At 36.1% G+C, this 7,207-nt stretch overlaps 1 pseudogene; it reads left to right on the top strand.

Annotated features, from left to right (window-relative positions):
- The first annotated feature begins 1,176 nt into the window (after positions 1 to 1,176).
- Positions 1,177 to 1,730, top strand: LOC101570379 (annotated as a pseudogene).
- The last annotated feature ends 5,477 nt before the right edge of the window (positions 1,731 to 7,207 follow it).

Here is a 7,207-nt window from a genome sequence, read left to right as displayed (position 1 = left end):
TTGAGATAACAAGTGATGGTTTTGTATTTCTGTTTGAGTTGTGTTTCTGACTTGCTTATGTAGTTCCAGTAAAATTAGCAAATTTCTAAGGTAGGTGTGTGGAATTCTAAGGAAATATTTATTATGAGACTACTGTTTATATAAATTGTCTGACTAAAAGTAAATATTTAAAATAATGGGTTCATATAAGGTTTATTGATTTATTAAGGAACATTTTGTTTATTGTTCAGTCAGTGCAATGAAAAATTTAAATCTTGTGCCTGATGGTCACATGGGATCAGCGGGTCAGTCCTGTTCTGGTATCCCATGTCTCATAATTGTGAGGAAGAAGTATTTTGCTTGGCAGAAGGAGTGATGCTCTCCCCTGGAACTGAAACTTGGCCATGGGACCCCAGAGTCCTGGGTGCCAACATTCCTTGGCACCTGGTCAATCCATGCATAAGATTGAAGGTCAGAGAATGCCCAAAATAGGAGAAACTGGATCCATTTTTGTTTCCCTTAATGTTACTGCTGGCTTTAGGAAGTCCTGTCCACAACATTTGGACTTACAAAATTTGGAGAAAGAACATTCAAAGCGTGAGGACCTTTGAGGCAGAGGGAATAGGGCAAAGGCTCTATTTGTTTTTGTCTAAATGTCATACTGAAAAATCAGAACATTTTCCTTAACCTCCTCTTTAAAAGTTTTTCCTTTTTTCTTAGCTGTCTGTATGTACTTTTCCTGCCTTGTGCATCATATAGCAGTAGTGACATTATACATATTTGTGATATACTACATATTTGACTTTTAAAAATTAATACCTCTTTTCTCTAAAAGGTACTCCTTAATAATACAGTCATGTTATCTGTTTTGTTCATTTTTCTGTCTTGTCCTACTAAACTAGTACCCAGAGGATGGTAGTTAGTTGATAATGTCAGTTAATAATAATTGTTAAGAAAATAAGGATAACGGGATTTCTATGGTTTGAATATGCTGTGGTGTTTCCCACAGGGCTCATCCTTTGAAGTTTATGTCTCATTGTGAGGAGTTAAGAAGGTGGATGGGGAGGCTTCAGTTGCTGTGTGGAGGAGGCTTCTGTTGCTGTGGCTTGTCCTGTGTCAGGAACTAATCCTGCACGTCTCAGGTCTGACCACTTCACCGTTCTGCTCCCGTGCCAGCTTACCTCGATCCTCAGCCCCATGACCACCACTACCACCTTCAAGGGTGTCAACCCCAACAGCAGGAATAGCTCCTGGGCTTTGTGGCCTCCAGGTGGTGGGTCAATTTTTCATTAGGCTTTGATGAACTACAGAACAGCCTGTGAGGAGGAACAAAATGGCCTTCAAGCATCTTCAGGACATCTGAAGAAAATACCCTTATTGGGCTAAGTCAGCAGGTGCCAAGTCTAGTGGGAGCAAGGAAGATGTGGTGTCGTCTGGACCCCAAAGAAGGCACTCCTTGGAAGGAAGTTCTGGAGACTTCTTTGATCTGAAGGGAGAAAGTGGCATGCATGAAAATGTGGAAACAGACTTGCAAGCTAGCCTAGGACCAAGCAAAGAGAATCCCATGCCTGCTGTGCCCGTGCCCAGACCCGTGGCCCTGGCACCCATGCCCTCCCAGAGAAATACCTCAAGTAGCAAATCCAACCTGGTTAACTGCCTGTCCTGAACTCTGTTGTCTTGTTTGTTTTCTCCACTTTTGTGAACTGCACAACTTGAGGCTAACTGTACATCTTTTGAATTTGTTTCATTAAAAATGAAGCACTTTTTAAAAAGTAAATAAAAAAGAAGATAGAAATTTAAGTTGTCTACAATATTGAGAAGGGTGGCACCTTCAGAGGTGATTAGAACTGTATAAGGCCACTGGCTGTGGAGCCTCATTATTGACTCTGGTAGCTTTATAAGAATGGGAGAAGCCAGAGGAGATGCACACATGTCCTCCCTGTATCTTACTATGTGGTGGCCTGCACTACCTTAACCTCTGTCAGCAAAAGGTCATCACCAGGTGCAGGCCCTTAACCTTGCATCTCTGGACCTACGAGGCAAAATAACATCTTTTATTTATAACAGACTTGTTCTTAACAGTGGAAAATGGATCAACGCAAGGATACCCAAAAGTGAGAATATAAAGAGTGATAGGTAACTGTGGGAATTTGAATAAAAATGCACCCAACTAAATTAGATCAGCCAAGCTCTGGGTGTAACTGAAGAGATTTCCTGAAGACAGAAGACCAACCCTGGGTATGAGTGATACCAACCAATAGGCTTATAGCCTGAATGAAGTAAAATGGAAAGGAAGAAGGTAGGCTAACTTCTGTTTCATTGGAGGAACTCATCTTCACCTTCACCCTTGAATGATGTTTTCTGAATTCTAGCAGAGATTTTTCAGCTTTCCATTTCAGACCCTATGTCTCTCAGTAAGGGCTTGCATGGGACACTACAGTGAGCTCTGGACCTTCAATGTTTGACTGGATATTTTCGATCCCAAGTACCCAGACATCCCTTTTGCATGTTTCATCTTCCAGCGGTAGTATCCTAACTGGATAGGAAGTAGCTCTAGGTAAAAGGCCTTGCCTATTTTGTATGTGTCTATCTCCAGGTTTGAGTATAGTGAGTATAGCATATTGAACATAAAAATATTACACAAGTGAATAAAACTGAAAGGAATGATAAAAAATAAAATTATGTCTTATGAGAATACAAAGGGAGGGGATGTAAGATTTGTGGAACATGACATTGCCTGAAGTGAGCAGCACACTTGCATTCCAGCAAGAGGGAACTGCTTAAAAATTTCTGAGACCATCTGCAACTGGTGATAAGGTAATAACTCTATCAAAGCTCTACACCAAAGGTCAAAAGACAGTGCTATACAAAATGAAAAAGAGAAGGGGCAAAATGCATTCTCAGGCTCTGAGCCCACCCAGAACAAATACAGGAGACAATAGCATAGAAGAAATTGGAAATCACAAACCTGAAATTTCTGAAATAGTAGCATTGGAAGTAAAGAAATAACTTCAGAAAGGTAAAGAGGAAATCAGGTCAGAAATAATTTTTGAAGTAAGAAAAGAAATGATAACTATAAAGAAATTAGTACTAAGGGCTTCTAAAGAAGACACTGCTAAAAAATAAAAGAGAATAGAAAAATGATGGAATCCTTGAATGAGCAATATAGGAAAGAAATATAATGCATGAAGCAGATTCAAAGTGCTACGCAGGAAATTAAAACCTCAAACACAAGCTGGAAAAACTGAATGAAAGTGAAAATAGGCTTTCAGACCTTGAAGACATTATTGTAGCTGGTGAAAAAGTAAGAAAAAAGCTCTTAAAAATAACTAGGATGCAGGAAAAAAAAATTCAACGTCTTCAAGACAATGCAAAGATGAACAATGTAAGACGAATAGGCATCAATGAGAAAGGAGTCAACACAAATAATATAAAAAGAATATGGACAGAAGTAATAGCAGAAAGCTTCCCAAATATGGGGAAACAATCTGAAAAATCAGATTAGATGGTCTTTACCTTAATCTGATAAAAAGCTACCTAGGGAGAATCAATAGCCAACTTCATACCAAATGGAAAAAAAAAACCTGAAAGCTTTCAAGTTAAAATCAGGAACAAGACAATACATTTGCTATCACCACTCCTAATCTATAATTTTGGAACCATCAGCTAGAACAATTAGACAAGACAAAGAAATAAAATAAGAATAGGATAGAAATTGTTCACAGATGACAAGATACTCAACATAAAAGACTCCAAAATTCCACCAAAAGACTTCTAGATTTAATAACCAAATTCAACAGTGTAATTGGAGACAAAATCAACATTTAAAAGTCAGTAGCCTTCCTGTACAAACAAGAAACTCACTAAAAGAAAAATTATGGAAAACACAGTGTCTCAGTGTTAAACACAGGATAAACTTAGGGAACCAACAGCAGGAATATAATATGACAAATATAAGTCAATACATATTAATTATAACCATCAATGTAAATGGGCTCAATTTACCAATTAAAATAAATAGACTGGCAGAGTGGATTAAGAAACAACGTCCAACAATATGCTGTATACAAGAACATTTTACCCATAATGAAATTCATAGGCTGAAAGTCAAAGGATGGAAAACAATAGTACATGCTCTAGGAACTTAAAGTTGGGTGGCTATTCTGTTCACAGATAATCTGAACTTCAAACCAAGAATGATCAAATGAGATAAGGAAGGTCACTATATACTGGGTAGGTTAAAACCTCAAGAAGAAATAATAGCCATAAATATGCATGCAGCAAATATTGGAGCACCCAACTATAAAAGAAAAAAATTTTAAAGAAATGAAAAATCAAATAACCAACATCACAATCTTAACAGAGGACCATAACAACCCCTTACCTCAAAAAGATAGATTTTTTAAAATGTATTTGGTACAGGTTCTACAGGGTGTACAGGGTCTCACTATGTAGATCAGACTTGTAGTGATTCTTCTGTTTTCAGCCTCCCAAGTGTTGGGATTACAGGTATGTGCCACCATGCCCAGTCTCAATTGTCATCTTAGCCTGCCCCAGGGGCAGGGCCAACCCTAGCTCCTGTGCTCTGCCTAAGCAGGTGCTTTAGTCCACTGAGCTATTCAAAATGATTGATTAAGCAGATAAATATTAGCAAAGAAGTAGCAGAACTGAACCAAATCTTTGAACAAATGGATTTAGTGGACATACACAGAGTGTTCCAAACAACAGCATCTGAATACACATTCTTTTCAGCTGTACATGAGACCTTTTTTACAATAGACCACATACTAGTCCATAGATCTTGCTTCAGTAAATGCAAGAAAGCGTAAATTACCCCATGCATATTGTTTGAACACAGCACAATGAAACTGGAAATTAACAACAAAAGAAAGCACAAAACCCCATAAATACATGAAAATTAAATAACAGTTTCCTCAGAAAACAATGGATTATAGATGAAATTAAAGGAAAAATTAAACAATATCTATAATCCAAAAAAAATTGAATCACAAAGAATTTGTAAGATGTAATGAAAGGGGTTATCAAATGGAAATTTATAATGATGAACACACACATTGGAAAACCATAGAAAGAATAAATAAATACTCCAATATTGCATCTCAAACTTCTAGAAAAATGAAGAGCAACCAAAGCTGAAAGCCCAAAGATGGGAGGAAATTATAAAGACTAGAGCAGAAATTAATGTGATTGAGACAAACAATACAAAAAATTAATGAAGCAAAAGCTGATTCTTAGAATGATTAAATAAAATTGATAAACTCCTAGCCAACCTCTTCAAAAAGAGGAAAGAAACAACTCAAGTTCAAGCTAAAAGGAATGAAAAGGGAGAAATTACTACAGATCCTATGGAAATTAAGAAGATCATCGATAGCTATCTTGAAAATCTACTATCACAGGATCAAAGACACAGAAGAAATGGACAGATTCCTAAATAGGTACAAATTGCTAAAACTGAATTAAAAATATATAAAACTTTTGAGTAATCCAATATTAGACAATGCAATTGCAAATGTAATAAAAAAATTTTCCAATAAAGAAAACCCCAGGACCTGATGGACTCAGAGCTGAATTCTAGAAGAAATTTACATAAGATTTAATCCCAATACTCCTTCAATGAAATAGAAATGGAAGTAATACTCACAAAATCATTCCAGGAGGAAAATATATTAATATGCCAAAAAGAGAAAGATACACCCAAAAAACAGAATACAGGGCAATTTCCCTCATGAATGTTGATGCAAAAATCCTCAGTAAATACCAGCAAATAGAATGCATCAAATCATCAAGATTATACACCATGACTAGGTAGGATTAGATGTAATACACTATATCAAAGAGCCATAAGCAAAAACTGCAAGTCATCTCAATAGATGCAGAAAAGGCTATTGACAAAGTCTAACACTCATTCATGATTAAAGCCTTACAGAAAATTGGAATAGATGACCTATACCTCAACATGATAAAAGCCATCTGTGACAGACCAATATCCAACATAATTCTAAATGGAAAAAAACTGAAAGCTTTTACTCTCAAATCAGTACAAGACAAGGATGTTCTCTATCACCACTCCTATTCAATATAGTTCTGAAATCATTAGCTAGAGCCATTAGACAAGAGAGAAATGAAAGGAATAAGAATAGGTAAAGAAGAAGTGAAACTATCATTATTTGCAGATGACATGATACTCTACTTCAAAGACCCAAAAACCTCCACCAAGAAGCTGCTAGAATTAGTAAACAAATTGTGTAGCATAGCAGGTTACAAAGTCAATATCCAAAAATCAATGGAATTCTTCTAGACAGTTAACAAACACACTGAGAGAGAAATTAGAGAAACAATAGCCTTCATAATAGCATCCAAAAAATGAAATTGATCTAACAAAGGAAGTAAAAGATATATACAATGTAATTTATGAAATCACAAAAGGAGATGAAAGAGAAATGGAAAGATATTTCTTGCTCCTGGATAGGAAGAATAATGATTGTGAATATGGCCATACTCCCAAAACTGTTACACAGATTTAGTGCAGTCTGCATCAAAATCCATGAATGCACCTCACAGATCTAAAGAAAATATTCCTAAATTTTATTTGGAACCAGAAAAGATCTAGAAGAGCAAAGCCAATCTTGGGAAAGAAATGTAAGAGAGAAGGCATTACAATCCCTGATTTGAAATTATACTACAAAACAACTGTGATTTAATCACCATGGTACTCACAACAAACAGACCTGAAGATCAATGGGACAGATTAGAGGATGAAAATACAACTACAAACATTCAGCTATCTTATCTTTGACAAAGGGGCCAAACATGTTCATTGGAAGAAAGATAGCCTCTTTAACAAATGGTGCTATTAAAACTGGCTGAAAACTAAAACTAGATCTGGGTCTATCATCATACACTAAACTAAAGTCAAATGGATTAAAGATCTAAACATTAAAAAAGAAACACTACATGACCTGGAAGAGAAAATAGGTGGAAATCTTGAAGGCATAGGAATAGGCAGACAGTTCATGAACAAAAACCAAACGGCATGGGAAATACTTGAAAGAATAAACAACTGAGACCTCCGCATATTGAGAAGTTTCTGCATGTCAAAAGAAATCACTAACAGAGTGAAAGGACAACCCACTAATTGGGAAAATTTATAACAAACAATTATTCAGAAAAATGACTTCTATTTAAATTATATAAAGAGCTAAAAAAA

The sequence above is a fragment of the Octodon degus genome, unplaced genomic scaffold, assembly GCF_000260255.1.
Source record: "Octodon degus isolate 3935 unplaced genomic scaffold, OctDeg1.0 scaffold00036, whole genome shotgun sequence".
NCBI classification, from domain to species: domain Eukaryota; kingdom Metazoa; phylum Chordata; class Mammalia; order Rodentia; family Octodontidae; genus Octodon; species Octodon degus.
Note: the sequence above shows the minus strand (reverse complement) of the source record. Positions and strands in the feature narration are given on the sequence as shown.